Here is a 23,096-nt window from a genome sequence, read left to right as displayed (position 1 = left end):
TAACTGTCATGTTATGTCTCTTCACAGTACATATCCCAACTAACTGTCATGTTATGTCTCTTCACAGTACATATCCCAACTAACTGTCATGACTCTTCACAGTACATATCCCAACTAACTGTCATGTCATGTCTCTTCACAGTACATATCCCAGCTAACTGTCATGTTATGTCTCTTCACAGTACATATCCCAACTAACTGTCATGTTATGTCTCTTCACAGTACATATCCCAACTAACTGTCATGTCTCTTCACAGTACATATCCCAGCTAACTGTCATGTCTCTTCACAGTACATATCCCAACTAACTGTCATGTTATGTCTCTTCACAGTACATATCCCAGCTAACTGTCATGTCTCTTCACAGTACATATCCCAACTAACTGTCATGTCTCTTCACAGTACATATCCCAACTAACTGTCATGTTATGTCTCTTCACAGTACATATCCCAACTAACTGTCATGTCTCTTCACAGTACATATCCCAACTAACTGTCATGTTGTTATGTCTCTTCACAGTACATATCCCAGCTAACTGTCATGTCATGTCTCAGTTATCCCAACAACTGTACATATCCCAACTAACTGTCATGTCTGTCTTCTTCACAGTACATATCCCAACTAACTGTCATGTCTCTTCACAGTACATATCCCAACTAACTGTCATGTCTCTTCACAGTACATATCCCAGCTAACTGTCATGTCTCTTCACAGTACATATCCCAACTAACTGTCATGTTATGTCTCTTCACAGTACATATCCCAACTAACTGTCATGTTATGTCTCTTCACAGTACATATCCCAACTAACTGTCATGTTATGTCTCTTCACAGTACATATCCCAACTAACTGTCATGTTATGTCTCTTCACAGTACATATCCCAACTAACTGTCATGTTTTGTCTCTTCACAGTACATATCCCAACTAACTGTCATGTCTCTTCACAGTACATATCCCAGCTAACTGTCATGTCTCTTCACAGTACATATCCCAACTAACTGTCATGTTATGTCTCTTCACAGTACATATCCCAACTAACTGTCATGTTATGTCTCTTCACAGTACATATCCCAACTAACTGTCATGTTATGTCTCTTCACAGTACATATCCCAACTAACTGTCATGTTATGTCTCTTCACAGTACATATCCCAACTAACTGTCATGTTATGTCTCTTCACAGTACATATCCCAACTAACTGTCATGTTATGTCTCTTCACAGTACATATCCCAACTAACTATCATGTTATGTCTCTTCACAGTACATATCCCAACTAACTGTCATGTTATGTCTCTTCACAGTACATATCCCAACTAACTGTCATGTTATGTCTCTTCACAGTACATATCCCAACTAACTGTCATGTTATGTCTCTTCACAGTACATATCCCAACTAACTGTCATGTTATGTCTCTTCACAGTACATATCCCAGCTAACTGTCATGTCATGTCTCTTCACAGTACATATCCCAACTAACTGTCATGTTATGTCTCTTCACAGTACATATCCCAACTAACTGTCATGTCATGTCTCTTCACAGTACATATCCCAACTAACTGTCGTGTTATGTCTCTTCACAGTACATATCCCAGCTAACTATCATGTTATGTCTCTTCACAGTACATATCCCAACTAACTGTCATGTTATGTCTCTTCACAGTACATATCCCAACTAACTGTCATGTCATGTCTCTTCACAGTACATATCCCAACTAACTGTCATGTTATGTCTCTTCACAGTACATATCCCAACTAACTGTCATGTTATGTCTCTTCACAGTACATATCCCAACTAACTGTCATGTCATGTCTCTTCACAGTACATATCCCAACTAACTATCATGTTATGTCTCTTCACAGTACATATCCCAGCTAACTGTCATGTCTCTTCACAGTACATATCCCAGCTAACTGTCATGTTATGTCTCTTCACAGTACATATCCCAACTAACTGTCATGTCATGTCTCTTCACAGTACATATCCCAACTAACTGTCATGTTATGTCTTTCACAGTACATATCCCAACTAACTGTCATGTCTGTCTCTTCACAGTACATATCCCAGCTAACTGTCATGTCATGTCTCTTCACAGTACATATCCCAACTAACTGTCATGTTATGTCTCTTCACAGTACATATCCCAACTAACTGTCATGTCATCTTTCACAGTACATATCCCAACTAACTGTCATGTTATGTCTCTTCACAGTACATATCCCAGCTAACTGTCATGTCTCTTCACAGTACATATCCAAACTAACTGTCATGTCATGTCTCTTCACAGTACATATCCCAACTAACTGTCATGTCATGTCTCTTCACAGTACATATCCCAACTAACTGTCATGTCTCTTCACAGTACATATCCCAACTAACTGTCATGTTATGTCTCTTCACAGTACATATCCCAACTAACTGTCATGTTATGTCTCTTCACAGTACATATCCCAACTAACTGTCATGTCTCTTCACAGTACATATCCCAACTAACTGTCATGTTATGTCTCTTCACAGTACATATCCCAACTAACTGTCATGTTCTTCACAGTACATATGTCTCTTCTTCACAGTACATATCCCAGCTAACTGTCATGTCTCTTCACAGTACATATCCCAACTAACTGTCATGTTATGTCTCTTCACAGTACATATCCCAACTAACTGTCATGTCTCTTCACAGTACATATCCCAACTAACTGTCATGTCTCTTCACAGTACATATCCCAACTAACTGTCATGTCTCTTCACAGTACATATCCCAACTAACTGTCATGTTGTTATGTCTCTTCACAGTACATATCCCAGCTAACTGTCATGTCTCTTCACAGTACATATCCCAACTAACTGTCATGTTATGTCTCTTCACAGTACATATCCCAACTAACTGTCATGTTATGTCTCTTCACAGTACATATCCCAACTAACTGTCATGTTATGTCTCTTCACAGTACATATCCCAACTAACTGTCATGTTATGTCTCTTCACAGTACATATCCCAACTAACTGTCATGTTATGTCTCTTCACAGTACATATCCCAACTAACTGTCATGTTTTGTCTCTTCACAGTACATATCCCAACTAACTGTCATGTTATGTCTCTTCACAGTACATATCCCAACTAACTGTCATGTTATGTCTCTTCACAGTACATATCCCAACTAACTGTCATGTCACAGTACATATCCCAACTCTCTTCACAGTACATATCCCAGCTAACTGTCATGTTATGTCTCTTCACAGTACATATCCCAACTAACTGTCATGTTATGTCTCTTCACAGTACATATCCCAACTAACTGTCATGTTATGTCTCTTCACAGTACATATCCCAACTAACTGTCATGTCTCTTCACAGTACATATCCCAACTAACTGTCATGTCATGTCTCTTCACAGTACATATCCCAACTAACTGTCATGTCTCTTCACAGTACATATCCCAACTAACTGTCATGTTATGTCTCTTCACAGTACATATCCCAACTAACTGTCATGTCATGTCTCTTCACAGTACATATCCCAACTAACTGTCATGTCTCTTCACAGTACATATCCCAACTAACTGTCATGTTATGTCTCTTCACAGTACATATCCCAACTAACTGTCATGTTATGTCTCTTTCAGTACATATCCCAACTAACTGTCATGTTATGTCTCTTCACAGTACATATCCCAACTAACTGTCATGTTATGTCTCTTCACAGTACATATCCCAACTAACTGTCATGTTATGTCTCTTCACAGTACATATCCCAACTAACTGTCATGTCATGTCTCTTCACAGTACATATCCCAACTAACTGTCATGTTATGTCTCTTCACAGTACATATCCCAACTAACTGTCATGTTATGTCTCTTCACAGTACATATCCCAACTAACTATCATGTTATGTCTCTTCACAGTACATATCCCAACTAACTGTCATGTTATGTCTCTTCACAGTACATATCCCAGCTAACTGTCATGTCATGTCTCTTCACAGTACATATCCCAACTAACTGTCATGTTATGTCTCTTCACAGTACATATCCCAACTAACTGTCATGTCATCTCTTCACAGTACATATCCCAACTAACTGTCATGTTATGTCTCTTCACAGTACATATCCCAACTAACTGTCATGTTATGTCTCTTCACAGTACATATCCCAACTAACTGTCATGTCATGTCTCTTCACAGTACATATCCCAACTAACTGTCATGTCTCTTCACAGTACATATCCCAACTAACTGTCATGTTATGTCTCTTCACAGTACATATCCCAACTAACTGTCATGTTATGTCTCTTCACAGTACATATCCCAACTAACTGTCATGTTATGTCTCTTCACAGTACATATCCCAACTAACTGTCATGTTATGTCTCTTCACAGTACATATCCCAACTAACTGTCATGTTATGTCTCTTCACAGTACATATCCCAACTAACTATCATGTTATGTCTCTTCACAGTACATATCCCAACTAACTATCATGTTATGTCTCTTCACAGTACATATCCCAACTAACTGTCATGTCTCTTCACAGTACATATCCCAACTAACTGTCATGTTATGTCTCTTCACAGTACATATCCCAACTAACTGTCATGTTATGTCTCTTCACAGTACATATCCCAACTAACTGTCATGTTATGTCTCTTCACAGTACATATCCCAACTAACTGTCATGTTATGTCTCTTCACAGTACATATCCCAACTAACTGTCATGTCATGTCTCTTCACAGTACATATCCCAACTAACTGTCATGTTATGTCTCTTCACAGTACATATCCCAACTAACTGTCATGTTATGTCTCTTCACAGTACATATCCCAACTAACTGTCATGTTATGTCTCTTCACAGTACATATCCCAGCTAACTGTCATGTTATGTCTCTTCACAGTACATATCCCAACTAACTGTCATGTTATGTCTCTTCACAGTACATATCCCAGCTAACTATCATGTTATGTCTCTTCACAGTACATATCCCAGCTAACTGTCATGTTATGTCTCTTCACAGTACATATCCCAACTAACTGTCATGTTATGTCTCTTCACAGTACATATCCCAGCTAACTGTCATGTTATGTCTCTTCACAGTACATATCCCAACTAACTGTCATGTCATGTCTCTTCACAGTACATATCCCAACTAACTGTCATGTTATGTCTCTTCACAGTACATATCCCAACTAACTGTCATGTTATGTCTCTTCACAGTACATATCCCAACTAACTGTCATGTTATGTCTCTTCACAGTACATATCCCAACTAACTGTCATGTTATGTCTCTTCACAGTACATATCCCAACTAACTATCATGTTATGTCTCTTCACAGTACATATCCCAACTAACTGTCATGTTATGTCTCTTCACAGTACATATCCCAACTAACTATCATGTTATGTCTCTTCACAGTACATATCCCAACTAACTATCATGTTATGTCTCTTCACAGTACATATCCCAACTAACTGTCATGTCATGTCTCTTCACAGTACATATCCCAACTAACTATCATGTTATGTCTCTTCACAGTACATATCCCAACTAACTATCATGTCTCTTCACAGTACATATCCCAACTAACTGTCATGTCATGTCTCTTCACAGTACATATCCCAACTAACTGTCATGTCATGTCTCTTCACAGTACATATCCCAACTAACTGTCATGTGATTATGTCTCTTCACAGTACATATCCCAGCTAACTGTCATGTCTCTTTCACAGTACATATCCCAACTAACTGTCATGTTATGTCTCTTCACAGTACATATCCCAACTAACTGTCATGTCATGTCTCTTCACAGTACATATCCCAACTAACTGTCATGTTATGTCTCTTCACAGTACATATCCCAACTAACTGTCATGTTATGTCTCTTCACAGTACATATCCCAACTAACTGTCATGTTATGTCTCTTCACAGTACATATCCCAACTAACTGTCATGTTATGTCTCTTCACAGTACATATCCCAGCTAACTGTCATGTCTCTGTCTCTTCACAGTACATATCCCAACTAACTGTCATGTTATGTCTCTTCACAGTACATATCCCAACTAACTGTCATGTCATGTCTCTTCACAGTACATATCCCAGCTAACTGTCATGTCATGTCTCTTCACAGTACATATCCCAGCTAACTGTCATGTCATGTCTCTTCACAGTACATATCCCAACTAACTGTCATGTCTCTTCACAGTACATATCCCAACTAACTGTCATGTCTCTTCACAGTACATATCCCAACTAACTGTCATGTCATGTCTCTTCACAGTACATATCCCAACTAACTGTCATGTCTCTTCACAGTACATATCCCAACTAACTGTCATGTTATGTCTCTTCACAGTACATATCCCAACTAACTGTCATGTCATGTCTCTTCACAGTACATATCCCAACTAACTGTCATGTTATGTCTCTTCACAGTACATATCCCAACTAACTGTCATGTTATGTCTCTTCACAGTACATATCCCAACTAACTGTCATGTCATGTCTCTTCACAGTACATATCCCAACTAACTGTCATGTTATGTCTCTTCACAGTACATATCCCAACTAACTGTCATGTCATGTCTCTTCACAGTACATATCCCAACTAACTGTCATGTTATGTCTCTTCACAGTACATATCCCAACTAACTGTCATGTCTCTTCACAGTACATATCCCAACTAACTGTCATGTTATGTCTCTTCACAGTACATATCCCAACTAACTGTCATGTTATGTCTCTTCACAGTACATATCCCAACTAACTGTCATGTTATGTCTCTTCACAGTACATATCCCAGCTAACTGTCATGTCTCTTCACAGTACATATCCCAACTAACTGTCATGTTATGTCTCTTCACAGTACATATCCCAACTAACTGTCATGTTATGTCTCTTCACAGTACATATCCCAACTAACTGTCATGTTATGTCTCTTCACAGTACATATCCCAACTAACTGTCATGTCTCTTCACAGTACATATCCCAACTAACTGTCATGTCTCTTCACAGTACATATCCCAACTAACTGTCATGTTATGTCTCTTCACAGTACATATCCCAGCTAACTGTCATGTCTCTTCACAGTACATATCCCAACTAACTGTCATGTTATGTCTCTTCACAGTACATATCCCAACTAACTGTACATATCAGTTTTAGTTTCATTGATCATAGGTATGTCTTCATTCACAGACGTGTGAGGCTGGAGATTGACGACATCATGGTTTTCCATCCAGTGTCAGATTATTGTTCATGTTATAAACTAGCCTATAAGCCCGTCAACCTGCCTTCTACGATGAGACAGTCAACACACTGTTTATCCTATCTATAATGAGACAGTCAACAGTCAACACATTGTTTATCCTATCTATAATGAGACAGTCAACCCATTGTTTATCCTATCTATAATGAGACAGTCAACACACTGTTTATCCTATCTATAATGAGACAGTCAACAGTCAACACATTGTTTATCCTATCTATAATGAGACAGTCAACAGTCAACACATTGTTTATCCTATCTATAATGAGACAGTCAACACAGTGTTTATCCTATCTATAATGAGACAGTCAACACACTGTTTATCCTATCTATAATGAGACAGTCAACACACTGTTTATCCTATCTATAATGAGACAGTCAACACATTGTTTATCCTATCTATAATGAGACAGTCAACACATTGTTTATCCTATCTATAATGAGACAGTCAACAGTCAACACATTGTTTATCCTATCTATAATGAGACAGTCAACAGTCAACACATTGTTTATCCTATCTATAATGAGACAGTCAACACATTGTTGATCCTATCTATAATGAGACAGTCAACAGTCAACACATTGTTTATCCTATCTATAATGAGACAGTCAACACATTGTTTATCCTATCTATAATAAGACAGTCAACAGTCAACACATTGTTTATCCTATCTATAATGAGACAGTCAACAGTCAACACATTGTTTATCCTATCTATAATGAGACAGTCAACAGTCAACACATTGTTTATCCTATCTATAATGAGACAGTCAACACATTGTTGATCCTATCTATAATGAGACAGTCAACACATTGTTTATCCTATCTATAATGAGACAGTCAACACATTGTTTATCCTATCTATAATGAGACAGTCAACACATTGTTTATCCTATCTATAATGAGACCGTCAACACATTGTTTATCCTATCTATAATGAGACAGTCAACACATTGTTTATCCTATCTATAATGAGACAGTCAACACATTGTTTATCCTATCTATAATGAGACAGTCAACACATTGTTTATCCTATCTATAATGAGACCGTCAACAGTCAACACATTGTTGATCCTATCTATAATGAGACAGTCAACACATTGTTTATCCTATCTATAATGAGACAGTCAACACATTGTTTATCCTATCTATAATGAGACAGTCAACACATTGTTTATCCTATCTATAATGAGACAGTCAACACATTGTTGATCCTATCTATAATGAGACAGTCAACACATTGTTGATCCTATCTATAATGAGACAGTCAACACACTGTTTATCCTATCTATAATGAGACAGTCAACAGTCAACACATTGTTGATCCTATCTATAATGAGACAGTCAACACACTGTTTATCCTATCTATAATGAGACAGTCAACACACTGTTTATCCTATCTATAATGAGACAGTCAACACACTGTTTATCCTATCTATAATGAGACAGTCAACACACTGTTTATCCTATCTATAATGAGACAGTCAACACACTGTTTATCCTATCTATAATGAGACAGTCAACAGTCAACACATTGTTTATCCTATCTATAATGAGACAGTCAACACATTGTTTATCCTATCTATAATGAGACAGTCAACACACTGTTTATCCTATCTATAATGAGACAGTCAACACATTGTTTATCCTATCTATAATGAGACAGTCAACACATTGTTGATCCTATCTATAATGAGACAGTCAACACATTGTTTATCCTATCTATAATGAGACAGTCAACACATTGTTTATCCTATCTATAATGAGACAGTCAACACATTGTTTATCCTATCTATAATGAGAAAGTCAACACATTGTTTATCCTATCTATAATGAGACAGTCAACACATTGTTTATCCTATCTATAATGAGACAGTCAACAGTCAACACATTGTTTATCCTATCTATAATGAGACAGTCAACAGTCAACACATTGTTTATCCTATCTATAATGAGACAGTCAACACACTGTTTATCCTATCTATAATGAGACAGTCAACACATTGTTTATCCTATCTATAATGAGACAGTCAACACATTGTTTATCCTATCTATAATGAGACAGTCAACACACTGTTTATCCTATCTATAATGAGACAGTCAACACATTGTTTATCCTATCTATAATGAGACAGTCAACAGTCAACACATTGTTTATCCTATCTATAATGAGACAGTCAACAGTCAACACATTGTTTATCCTATCTATAATGAGACAGTCAACACACTGTTTATCCTATCTATAATGAGACAGTCAACAGTCAACACATTGTTTATCCTATCTATAATGAGACAGTCAACAGTCAACACATTGTTTATCCTATCTATAATGAGACAGTCAACACACTGTTTATCCTATCTATAATGAGACAGTCAACACACTGTTTATCCTATCTATAATGAGACAGTCAACACACTGTTTATCCTATCTATAATGAGACAGTCAACACATTGTTTATCCTATCTATAATGAGACAGTCAACACATTGTTTATCCTATCTATAATGAGACAGTCAACACACTGTTTATCCTATCTATAATGAGACAGTCAACAGTCAACACATTGTTTATCCTATCTATAATGAGACAGTCAACACATTGTTTATCCTATCTATAATGAGACAGTCAACAGTCAACACATTTTTCATTATATCTATAATTTAATTTTAATTTAATTTAATCTGTATTTAACTAGGCAAGTCAGTTTTAAGAAGAAATTGTTATTTACAATGACGGCCTCCCAAATTTCAAAAGGTTCCTGCGGGGACGTGGGGCCTGGGTTAATTGTTTAATTTTTAATTTTTTAATATAGATATAGGACAAAACACACATCACAACAAGAGAGACAACACAACACTACATAAAAGAGAGACCTAAGACAACAACATATCAAGGCAGCAACAAATGACAACACATCATGGTAGCAACACAACATGACAACAACATGGTAGCTAGCAACACAACATGGTACAAACATTGTTGGGCACAGACAACAGCACAAAGTCAAGAAGGTAGAGACAACAATACAACACGCAAAGCAGCCACAACTGTCAGTAAGAGTGTCCATGATTGAGTCTTTGAATGAAGAGATTGAGATAAAACTGTCCAGTTTGAGTGTTTGTTGCAGCTCGTTCCAGTCGCTATCTGCAGTGAACTAAAAAGAGGAGCGACCCAGGGATGTGTGTGCTTTGGGGACCTTTAACAGAATGTGACTGGCAGAACGGGTGTTGTGACGGGTACACAGAGATGACCAGTCTACAGAGGAGTATAGAGTGCAGTGATGTGTCCTCTAAGGAGCATTGGTGGCTAATCTGATGGCCGAATGGTAAAGAACATCTAGGCGCTCGAGTTTGGCAGCTGGGGTAAAAGAGGAGTGATTACGATAGAGGAAACCAAGTCTAGATTTAACCTTAGCCTGCAGCTTTGATATGTGCTGAGAGAAGGACAGTGTACCATCTAGCCATACTCCCAAGTACTTGTATGAGGTGACTACCTCAAGCTCTAAACCCTTAAAGGTAGTAGTCACACCTGTGGGGAGAGGGGTGTTCTTCTTACCAAACCACATGACCTTTTGTTTTGGAGGTGTTCAGAAAAAGGTTAAGGGCAGAGAAAGCTTATTGGACAATAAGAAAGCTGTGTTGTAGAGTGTTTAACACAAAATCCGTTGGAGGGGCCAACTGAGTATAAGACTGCATAATCTGCATATAAATGGATGAGCGAGCTTCCTATTGCCTGAGCTAAGATGTTGATATACATTGAGAAAAGCGTGGGGCCTAGGATTGAGCCTAGGGGTACTCCCTCGGTGACAGGCAGTGGCTGAGACAGCAGATGTTCTGACTTTATACACTGCACTCTTCGAGAGAGGTAGTTAGCAAACCAGGCCAAAGACCTCTCAGAGACACCAATGAGATAGTCAACACATTGTTCATCCTAAATATAAAGAGACAGTCAACACATTGTTCATCCTAAATATAATGAGACAGTCAACACATTGTTCATCCTAAATATAAAGAGACAGTCAACACATTGTTCATCCTAAATATAATGAGACAGTCAACACATTGTTCATCCTCAATATAATGAGACAGTCAACACATTGTTCATCCTCAATATAATGAGACAGTCAACACATTGTTCATCCTAAATATAATGAGACAGTCAACACATTGTTCATCCTAAATATAATGAGACAGTCAACACATTGTTCATCCTAAATATAATGATAATGATACCTCTTCTATGTGGTTCATCCTCAATATAAACGCACACAGTCAACACATTGTTCACCCTCACGCATAACGCACGACAGTCACACTTTTAATTACTGAGCATCTTACTGACAGACATGTCCTTTCAGCCCTGACACATCCCAGAGCCCAGATCCCAGTAAACAGTGATTTCAAAAAGAAACACACATCTGCACACTCTGTCACTCTAATTCCATATATTTAATAAAACAAGCAACCTTTCCAGAGCAAACTGCTGTCATCTGGGTTTGACATAGTGCAGTCAGATCTGATGTTATCTGGGTTTTAAACATTGCAGTCAGAACTGCTGTCATCTGGGTTTGATATAGTGCAGTCAGATCTGATGTCATCTGGGTTTGACATAGTGCAGTCAGATCTGATGTTATCTGGGTTTTAAACAGTGCAGTCAGATCTGATGTCATCTGGGTTTGATATAGTGCAGTCAGATCTGATGTCATCTGGGTTTTAAACAGTGCAGTCAGATCTGATGTCATCTGGGTTTGACATAGTGCAGTCAGATCTGATGTTATCTGGGTTTTAAACAGTGCAGTCAGATCTGATGTTATCTGGGTTTTAAACAGTGCAGTCAGATCTGATGTCATCTGGGTTTGACATAGTGCAGTCAGATCTGATGTCATCTGGGTTTGACATAGTGCAGTCAGATCTGATGTCATCTGGGTTTTAAACAGTGCAGTCAGATCTGATGTCATCTGGGTTTGACATAGTGCAGTCAGATCTGATGTCATCTGGGTTTGACATAGTGCAGTCAGATCTGATGTTATCTGGGTTTTAAACAGTGCAGTCAGATCTGATGTTATCTGGGTTTAAACAGTGCAGTCAGATCTGATGTCATCTGGGTTTGACATAGTGCAGTCAGATCTGCTGTCATCTGGGTTTGACATAACAGTCAGATCTGATGTCATCTGGGTTTTAAACAGTGCAGTCAGATCTGATGTTATCTGGGTTTTAAACAGTGCAGTCAGAACTGCTGTCATCTGGGTTTGACATAGTGCAGTCAGATCTGCTGTCATCTGGGTTTGACATAGTGCAGTCAGATCTGATGTCATCTGGGTTTGACATAGTGCAGTCAGATCTGATGTCATCTGGGTTTGACATAGTGCAGTCAGATCTGATGTCATCTGGGTTTTAAACAGTGCAGTCAGATCTGATGTCATCTGGGTTTGACATAGTGCAGTCAGATCTGATGTCATCTGGGTTTTAAACAGTGCAGTCAGATCTGATGTCATCTGGGTTTGACATAGTGCAGTCAGATCTGATGTCATCTGGGTTTTAAACAGTGCAGTCAGATCTGATGTCATCTGGGTTTGACATAGTGCAGTCAGATCTGATGTCATCTGGGTTTGACATAGTGCAGTCAGATCTGATGTCATCTGGGTTTGACATAGTGCAGTCAGATCTGATGTCATCTGGGTTTGACATAGTGCAGTCAGATCTGATGTCATCTGGGTTTTAAACAGTGCAGTCAGATCTGATGTCATCTGGGTTTGACATAGTGCAGTCAGATCTGATGTCATCTGGGTTTTAAACAGTGCAGTCAGATCTGATGTCATCTGGGTTTGACATAGTGCAGTCAGATCTGATGTCATCTGGGTTTTAAATAGTGCAGTCAGATCTGATGAGGAGGAGGTATTGATATCAGGTATTGATATCAGGAGGTATCAATTGACATTGATATCAGGAGGTATTGATATCTGGAGGTATTGATATCAGGAGGTATTGATATATGGAGGTATTGATATCAGGAGGTATTGATATCTGGAGGTATTGATATCAGGATGTATTGATATCAGGAGGTATTGATATCAGGATGGATTGATATCAGGTATTGACATCAGGAGGTATTGATATCAGGAGGTATTGATATCTGGAGGCATTGACATCAGGAGGTATTGATATCAGGAGGTATTGATATCAGGAGGTATTGATATCAGGAGGTATTGATATCAGGAGGTATTGACATCAGGAGGTATTGATATCAGGAGGTATTGATATCTGGAGGTATTGATATCAGGATGTATGGATATCAGGATGTATTAATATCAGGAGGTATTGATATCAGGAGGTATTGATATCAGGAGGTATTGATATCTGGAGGTATTGATATCAGGAGGTATTGACATCAGGAGGTATTGATATCAGGAGGTATTGATATCAGGATGTATTAATATCAGGAGGTATTGATATCAGGAGGTATTGATATCAGGAGGTATTGACATCAGGAGGTATTGATATCAGGAGGTATTGATATCAGGATGTATTAATATCAGGAGGTATTGATATCAGGAGGTATTGATATCAGGATGTATTAATATCAGGAGGTATTGATATCAGGAGGTATTGATATCAGGAGGTATTGACATCAGGAGGTATTGATATCAGGAGGTATTGATATCAGGATGTATTAATATCAGGAGGTATTGATATCAGGAGGTATTGATATCAGGAGGTATTGACATCAGGAGGTATTGATATCAGGAGGTATTGATATCAGGATGTATTAATATCAGGAGGTATTGATATCAGGAGGTATTGATATCAGGAGGTATTGATATCTGGAGGTATTGATATCAGGAGGTATTGATATCAGGAGGTATTGATATCAGGAGGTATTGATATCTGGAGGTATTGATATCAGGAGGTATTGACATCAGGAGGTATTGATATCAGGAGGTATTGATATCTGGAGGTATTGATATCAGGAGGTATTGATATCAGGAGGTATTGATATCTGGAGGTATTGATATCTGGAGGTATTGATATCAGGAGGTATTGATATCAGGAGGTATTGATATCAGGATGGATTGATATCAGGTATTGACATCAGGAGGTATTGATATCAGGAGGTATTGATATCTGGAGGCATTGACATCAGGAGGTATTGATATCAGGAGGTATTGATATCAGGAGGTATTGATATCAGGAGGTATTGACATCAGGAGGTATTGACATCAGGAGGTATTGATATCAGGATGGATTGATATCAGGTATTGACATCAGGAGGTATTGATATCAGGAGGTATTGATATCTGGAGGTATTGATATCAGGATGTATGGATATCAGGATGTATTAATATCAGGAGGTATTGATATCAGGAGGTATTGATATCAGGAGGTATTGATATCTGGAGGTATTGATATCAGGAGGTATTGACATCAGGAGGTATTGACATCAGGAGGTATTGACATCAGGAGGTATTGATATCAGGAGGTATTGATATCAGGAGGTATTGATATCAGGAGGTATTGATATCTGGAGGTATTGATATCAGGAGGTATTGATATCAGGAGGTATTGATATCAGGAGGTATTGATATCTGGAGGTATTGATATCTGGAGGTATTGATATCTGGAGGTATTTTTATTTTTTTTTACCTTTATTTAACCAGGCAAGTCAGTTAAGAACACATTCTTATTTTCAATGACGGCCTGGGAACAGTGGGTTAACTGCCTGTTCAGGGGCAGAACGACAGATTTGTACCTTGTCAACCTTCCGGTTCCTAGTCCAACGCTCTAACCACTAGGCTACGCTGCCGCCCCAGGAGGTATTGATATCTGGAGGTATTGACATCAGGAGATATTGATATCAGGAGGTATTTATATCAGGATTTATTGATATCAGGAGGTATTGATATCAGGAGGTATTGATATCAGGAGGTATTGATATCAGGAGGTATTGATATCTGGAGGTATTGACATCTGGAGTTTATTGATATCAGGAGGTATTGATATCAGGATGTATTGATATCAGGAGGTATTGATATCAGGATGGATTGACATCAGGATGGATTGACATCAGGATGGATTGACATCAGGAGGTATTGATATCAGGAGGTATTGATATCAGGAGGTATTGATATCAGGATGTATTGATATCAGGAGGTGTTGATATCAGGAGGTATTGATATCAGGAGGTATTGATATCAGGATGGATTGATATCAGGATGGATTGATATCAGGAGGTATTGACACCAGGAGGTATTGATATCAGGAGGTATTGATATCAGGAGGTATTGATATCTGGAGGTATTGATATCTGGAGGTATTGATATCAGGATGTATTGATATCAGGAGGTATTGATATCTGGAGGTATTGATATCTGGAGGATTTTGACATCAGGAGGTATTGATATCAGGATGGATTGATATCAGGATGGATTGATATCAGGATGGATTGATATCAGGATGGATTGATATCAGGTATTGATATCAGGAGGTATTGATATCAGGAGGTATTGATATCAGGAGGTATTGATATCTGGAGGTATTGATATCAGGATGTATTGATATCAGGAGGTATTGATATCAGGAGGTATTGATATCAGGAGGTATTGATATCAGGAGGAATTGATATCAGGAGGTATTGATATCAGGAGGTATTGATATCAGGATGTATTGATATCAGGAGGTATTGATATCAGGAGGTATTGATATCAGGAGGTATTGATATCTAGAGCATTTTGACATCAGGAGGTATAGATATCAGGATGTATTGACATCAGGAGGTATTGATATCAGGAGGTATTGATATCAGGAGGTATTGATATCAGGAGGTATTGATATCAGGAGGTATTGATATCAGGAGGTATTGATATCTGGAGGATTTTGACATCAGGAGGTATTGATATCAGGAGGTATTGATATCAGGATGTATTGATATCAGGAGGTATTGATATCAGGAGGTATTGATATCAGGAGGTATTGATATCTGGAGGATTTTGACATCAGGAGGTATTGATATCAGGAGGTATTGATATCAGGTATTGATATCAGGAGGTATTGATATCAGGAGGTATTGATATCAGGATGTATTGATATCAGGAGGTATTGATATCTGGAGGATTTTGATATCAGAATATCAGACCATATCAGGCCATTATGTTAGTTATGGGATATGATTGGTTGAATAATTATTTCCTATATTAGTCTACGACAGCTTTTTTTTTCAATCTGAAATTAGTATTGAAAAATGATCTCCTATCAATCTATTATAATTGATTACGAGAGTCAGTGTTCTAATTGATAAATGATTGATGCCCCCTATAGGTTCAATGAATTACGACTAAATTCTCTCTGTTGTTGTGTCTTATGTATGAGTCAGGTTTGCTAGCCTTTTTCCCTGGTTCCATCTTAGACTTAAGATTCAGCAGATGAAATCATCTGTTAAAATGAATGGTCATCTTTTCCCCCTCTCTGTCTTCCTGTTGGTGAGTAAAGCACGCACAAGCCTGTTAGGCATTAGATTACTGTCACAACTGGTAACAGTAACATTTCACTGATGTAGACATGCAATGGCAAGGCCAGCAGCATTCCCTCCATTCCTCCTCCCTCCCTCCTCCCTCTATTCCTCTTCCCTCTGTCCATTTCTACCTCCCTCCCTCCATTCCTCCTCCCTCCCTCCCTCCATTCCTCCTCCCTCCCTCCTTCTATCCCCTTCCCGCCACCCCCTCCTTCCCTTCTCTCCACCTCTCTCCTTCTCCTCTTCCCTCTCTCCATCCTCCTCCTCTCCTCTCCTCTCGAAGGAAGAAAGGAATGGAGAGCAGAGAAGAGGGATGGAGACAGAGACAGAGGGAGGAAAACATGCCAGACATATTCTATCATTATGTAAAAATGGGTCAGAACAGATCCCATGCTGGATCATCTTGCAGAACGCTGGGCTAGTAAATGAAGTAAGGACTAAGGTTGCGTACAATATGTCACCCTATTCCCTATGTAGTGCACTAATTTTGACCAGTGCACATAGGGAATAAGGTGCCATTTGCGATGCAGCCCTAGTCTAATTACCCCTGCAAATCCTCAGCGCCATAACTAGAGTGGACGGAGAGGCAAAGTGCCTGCTTTTACTAACTGGGGGAGAGGAAACGAAGAAGGTCATTTGATGAAATGTTTTGCTGAAAGCAAGTTTACTTTAGAGGATACTGTATCCACCAAACGGAGGACACAACAGTGTAACATACATTAACCAATGAAAGCATAACTTTAAAAAATGAAATTATATGCCATTTAGCAGACACTTTTATCCAAAGCGACTTACAGTCATGTGTGCATACATTCTACGTATGGGTGGTCCTGGGAATCGAACCCACTACCCTGGCGTTACAAGCGCCATGCTCTACCAACTGAGCTACAGAAGGACCATCAAACCTTTTGCCCCTAAAAGAAAGGAGATGATGAATGAAAAGAATGCTTTGATGTACCTGTGTGGTGGTGATAGTGCCTACTATGCAGTAGGCCTTTAAGGCTGCAGGTATGGGTGTGGTTAGAGGTGTGGCCAAGCCACATGTGCCATCTTGAATTAACTGCAAGCCAAATGGTTAGAGAGAGGACATGTAGTAGCTAACATGTTGTAGCTAAAATACATGCCGATAGCTAAATGTGTTAGCATGGATTGCAGAGCGTCGGGGCCTGCGGGAAATCGACACAGCTGGTGGAATCGCTAGGAATCTGAAAGGTTTTTGCGAGCATAGAGACGCCAGATTAGTAAATTAGAAGAAAAAACGGAAACAAACCGCAGGAGGCAAATGTCACATCTATTTTCAAACTTTCTAAATATCAACAACAACAACAAAAAAATCAACAAAAAATCACCGTCCGAGTTTATTGAAGTTTATTGAAGCTATTTTCATATTTTTTCAAGCCTAACATCGTTGTCATCTATCGCCCGCCAGGTGCCCCTGGAGAGTTCCTCAATCAACTTGACACCTTGATTAGCTCATTTTACTGGGTGACTTCAATCTCACAACGTCTGACTTCGATTCCTTTTCTTTCGTTCCCTCTTTTGACTTCACACTTTCCCCTATCACTAACAAGGCAGGCCGCTCCTACCAGGTGGAGAGGAGAGAGTCTAAGTCTGCACCACAAACTCTCACTACTGGTGTCCCTGGCTGGCTGGCAACAGGAACATCATCCTTTCTCCTCTGTCCGGGAAGATGTTGGACTACTGTCACGTTCGTCGTAACGAAGAGACCAGCGTGAGATGAATACATGCTTCTAAACAAAGAAACAAAACGAACATAACAACAGTATTTATTTAAAGAACGAAACACTGAACAAACTAACGAAACGAACGTGACGCTATATAACAACGGGTGCTGACATGCAACTACACATAGACAATAACCTACCAAACCAACATGGAAAATGGCAACCTAAATAGGATCCCCAATCAGAGACAATGATAAACAGCTGTCTCTGATTGGGAACAAATTCAGGCCACCATAGACCTACATTTACCTAGACATGCCAAAACCCCACAAATATACAAAAAAAAAACCTAGACAGGACAAAAACACACATACTCACCCTCGTCAGACCCTGACCTAACCAAAAATAATAAATAAAACAAAGATAACTAAGGTCAGGGCGTGACAACTACATAGCAATTATTTTTTATCCTGTTTGTTAGATCTTTATTCAAATGCTCACTGCCGTTTTGCCATTCGGGCAAACAAATAATGGGCTATTACCAACATCTTTGTCTCTTATTACAGCGTCGACAGTGCTACTGACCGTAGTGGTGGTGGCTTGCCTTGCCACTTCAGTGCACACATCATTATATAATAAAATTTTGTTTTTTGAAGAGTTAAACTAAAAGTTTATTTGACGTGGTCATTTTGACACTCTAAAGACCTGAACGGCCTTCCATACAAAAACAAATTATGATTTTGACAGTTGTTTGTGTGGAATCACCTCATACATACTCATGTTTTGTTTTATTTCTGAGATAGCTCCCCCCCTCATACTTGTTTTCCACCAAAATTTGCAAATAAATTCATAAAAAACTCCTACAATGTGATTTTCTGGATTTGTTTTTCTCAATTTGTCTGTCATAGTTGAAGTGTACCTATGATGAAAATTACAGGCCTCTCTCATATTTTTAAGTGGGAGAACTTGCACCATTGGTGGACGGAATTAATGGAACAAAAGGACCAATTGTGATGTTTATGGAACATATTGGAGTGCCAACAAAAGAAGCTCGTCAAAAGTAAGGCATGTTTTATATTTTATTTCTGCGTTTTGTGTAGCGCCTGCAGGGTTGAAATATGCTACCCTTTTTGGTTACTGTTGTGCTATCATCAGATAATAGCTTATTATCCTTTCGCCGAAAAGCCTTTCTAAAATCTGACACATTGGCTGGATTCACAACGAGTGTACCTTTAATTTAGCATCTTACATGTGTGATTTAATGAAAGTTAGATTTTTATATCATTTTATTTTAATTTGCCGCGCTGCATTTTCCCTGGCTTTTGGCCAAGTGGGACGCAAGCGTCCCCTATACCATAAGAAGTTAAGAGAAATATTTCACATAGATTTTCCTAAGTAGTGTCACAATTTTCAAGAAAAAAGTTTGATATTTCATAGGTACACTTCAACTGTGAGAGACGGAATCTAAAACAAAAATCCAGAAAATCACATGGTATGATTTTTAAGTAATTCATTTGCATTTTATTGCATGACATAAGTATTTGATACATCAGAAAAGCAGAACTTAATATTTGGTACAGAAACCTTTGTTTGCAATTACAGAGATCATATGTTTCCTGTAGTTCTTGACCAGATTTGCACACACTGCAGCAGGGCTTTAGTGATTTGGGGGGCATTGTGTATTTTGAAGATAAATACACAATGCAGAGGACTAAAGATCAAGAGGGCATTAACTTGTCTGGGAACAACCGTCGCCAACAGCCAATGAAATTGCAGGGTGCCAAATACAAATCAACAGAAATCTCATAAGTCCATATTTATATCCAAAAATCTCATTTTACATTGGTGTGTTATGTTCAGTAGTTCAAAGGCATGCTGTGATTTTGCAGAGAGCCACATGAATTTACAGAAATACTCATTATAAATGTTGTTGAAAATGTTGTTGAAAATACATGTGTTATACATGGAAATATAGATCAACTTCTCCTTAATGCAACCGCTGTGTCAGATTTAAAAAAAAAACTTTACGGAAAAAGCATCATCTGAGTACGGCGCTCAGAGCCCAAAACAGCCAGAATAAATATCCGCCATGTTGAGCAGTCAACATTAGTCAGAAATAGCATTACAAATATTCACTTACCTTTGATGATCTTCTTCAGAGTGCACTCCCAGGAATCCCAGTTCCGCAATAAATGTTTGATTTGTTCGATAAAGTTCATCATTTATGTCCAAATAGCTTCTTTTGTTAGGGTGTTTGGTAGACAAATTCAAACGTGTGTTCAGGTCCAGCCGAACGTCGGACGAAAAGTTCAAAAAGTTATATTACAAGTTGTAGAAACTTGTCAAACTAAGTATATATTCAATCTTTAGGATGTTTTTATCATAAATGTTCAATAATGTTCCAACCGGAGAATGTCTGTAGAAAAGCAGTGGAACGAGAGCTAACTCTCTCGTGACCGTGCGTCACAAGCCTGTGACACTCTGCCAGACCCCTGACTCAAAGAGCTCCCATTCCCCCCTCCTTTATAGTGGAAGCAACGTTCTAAAGACAGTTGACATCTAGTGGAAGCCTTAGGAAGTGCAAAATGACCCATATCCCACTGTGTATTCGATAGGGGCTGAGTCAAAAACTACAATCCTCAGATTTCCCACTTCCTGTTTGGATTTTTTCTCAGGTTTTTGCCTGCCATATGAGTTCTGTTAAGCTCACAGACATCATTCAAACAGTCTGAAACTTCAGAGTGTTTTCTATCCAATACTAATAATAACATGCATATATTAGCAACTGGGACTGAGTAGGAGGCAGTTTACTCTGGGCATGCTTTTCATCCAAAAGTGAAAATGCTCCCCCCTATCCAAAAGATGTTAACGATCAATGGAAGTGGTTTTTCTGTAATAGGGAATAAATTATTAATGGGTCAGAGACACGAGAGGAATTTGAGCCTGAAACAGGATACTTGCTATTTGGCCATTGGCCCAGTTATATTGCAAGGGTTATAAAACTGCATCCTGTCTCTCTGTCTCTTTGTTCTGCAGAGATAATCACTGAGGACAGGTGAGAATGAACATCTATCTACCTCATCTATCTACCTCTCGGCATAACATCTATGATTTGTCCACTTTGAGTAAACCTATTTTTATCCACCTGATTTGCTATAAGGTCTGTTATTGAAGAGTCACATCAACTGTGTAAAACACAGAAGCGCGCTGTTTCGCCAGTCTAACTTTGTTTTTCCTACTTCCTAGATATGCAGTACGATTCTCACAACCTACAGTTGCTACCACTTCCACAATCTTGTTGAACAACACTAAAACTGTTTCTCTCTTTTCCCCACAAAGCGCAGTGATTACGACTGATATGTTTTGATGCGTGAATGCAGTTCTACAGTTGTCATCATTATGTTTCTTTCTGCAATCACTACTGTACATTATGAAATCTCATTTATATTGTGTGTGAATGATTACATGTAATTTGTGTGTGTGTGTGTGTGTGAATGTTAATGTTGTTTGGTGCTGAGTATCAGTCCATTAGGAGAGGAACACTGTGAATGTTAATGTTGTTTGGTGCTGAGTATCAGTCCATTAGGAGAGGAACACTGTGAATGTTAATGTTGTTTGGTGCTGAGTATCAGTCCATTAGGAGAGGAACACTGTGAATGTTAATGTTGTTTGGTGCTGAGTATCAGTCCATTAGGAGAGGAACACTGTGAATGTTAATGTTGTTTGGTGCTGAGTATCAGTCCATTAGGAGAGGAACACTGGTTCGACATGCTAACAGGAGGAAATGTACCAATCAGCCACTTCAGAACCCCGCATCCAGTCCGTTACCATAGTGATTTAGAGGGTGAATAGGGGAGAAGTGGAGGAGCATGGCAGACACCTGCAGGCCTCTTACATACACGCTGGTGAACACACACACACACACACACACACACACACACACACACACACACACACACACACACACACACACACACACACACACACACACACACACACACACACACACACACACACACACACACACACACACAAACAAATTTGCAAGCTTACACACAGTTTGCTCATATTCACATATCCAAACACACATTCACACTCATTCATACAACCTCCCTCCCCCTTCTTTCTAAGGAGTTAATCTGTGGAGGAAGATAATTGGTTCATTACATGGTCAATTAGCCAGAGCAACAGTACAGAAGGAGACAACATCAAACACCTGTCCAGGTAGCAGGTAACGAGTAATGATGGATGGAATCACAATCACATGATACATTCCGGAGAGGTGTCCAGTCTCACATGCTATTTCCAGGCCAGATTGAGAATAGAGAAAGCATTTGAAGCCGTACTATTGTACCAGTGTGTCCATTCCCTCCACTCTCGACTACAGTTATTCTGAAATAACCTATGTTAGGAGTGGGTGTCCAATTAGAGGAGGAGATGATTATGGTGTGACCAATCAGTGTCAGAAGTATAAATAATTTCTAATTCCTAACATTAAACAAACTAGACAGCCCCAATTTTTTTTTTTTTTTTTTAATGTACTGATAGCCAGGGGCACACTCCAGACATAATTTACAAATGAAGTATGTGTGTTTAGTGAGTCCTCCAGATCAGAGGCAGTAGGGTTGACCAGG

General features: G+C 38.8%; 1 long non-coding RNA gene across 1 annotated transcript in view; it reads right to left on the bottom strand.

Moving 5' to 3' along the window:
* Positions 1-18,149: 18,149 nt before the first annotated feature.
* The window catches only part of LOC127932012 (uncharacterized), an 18,272-nt gene continuing 13,325 nt past the window's right edge, over positions 18,150-23,096 (bottom strand). Inside the window, exons 3-4 of the long non-coding RNA XR_008143553.1 lie at positions 18,841-18,857; positions 18,150-18,528 (exon numbers count right to left, since the gene is read on the bottom strand). This is a non-coding gene — a long non-coding RNA (uncharacterized LOC127932012). The remainder of the gene's footprint in view (positions 18,529-18,840; positions 18,858-23,096) is intronic.

This window comes from Oncorhynchus keta, chromosome 10, assembly GCF_023373465.1.
Source record: "Oncorhynchus keta strain PuntledgeMale-10-30-2019 chromosome 10, Oket_V2, whole genome shotgun sequence".
Taxonomy (NCBI): domain Eukaryota; kingdom Metazoa; phylum Chordata; class Actinopteri; order Salmoniformes; family Salmonidae; genus Oncorhynchus; species Oncorhynchus keta.
The sequence above is the reverse complement of the archived record's forward strand: the minus strand, read 5'-3'. Positions and strand labels throughout refer to the sequence as shown.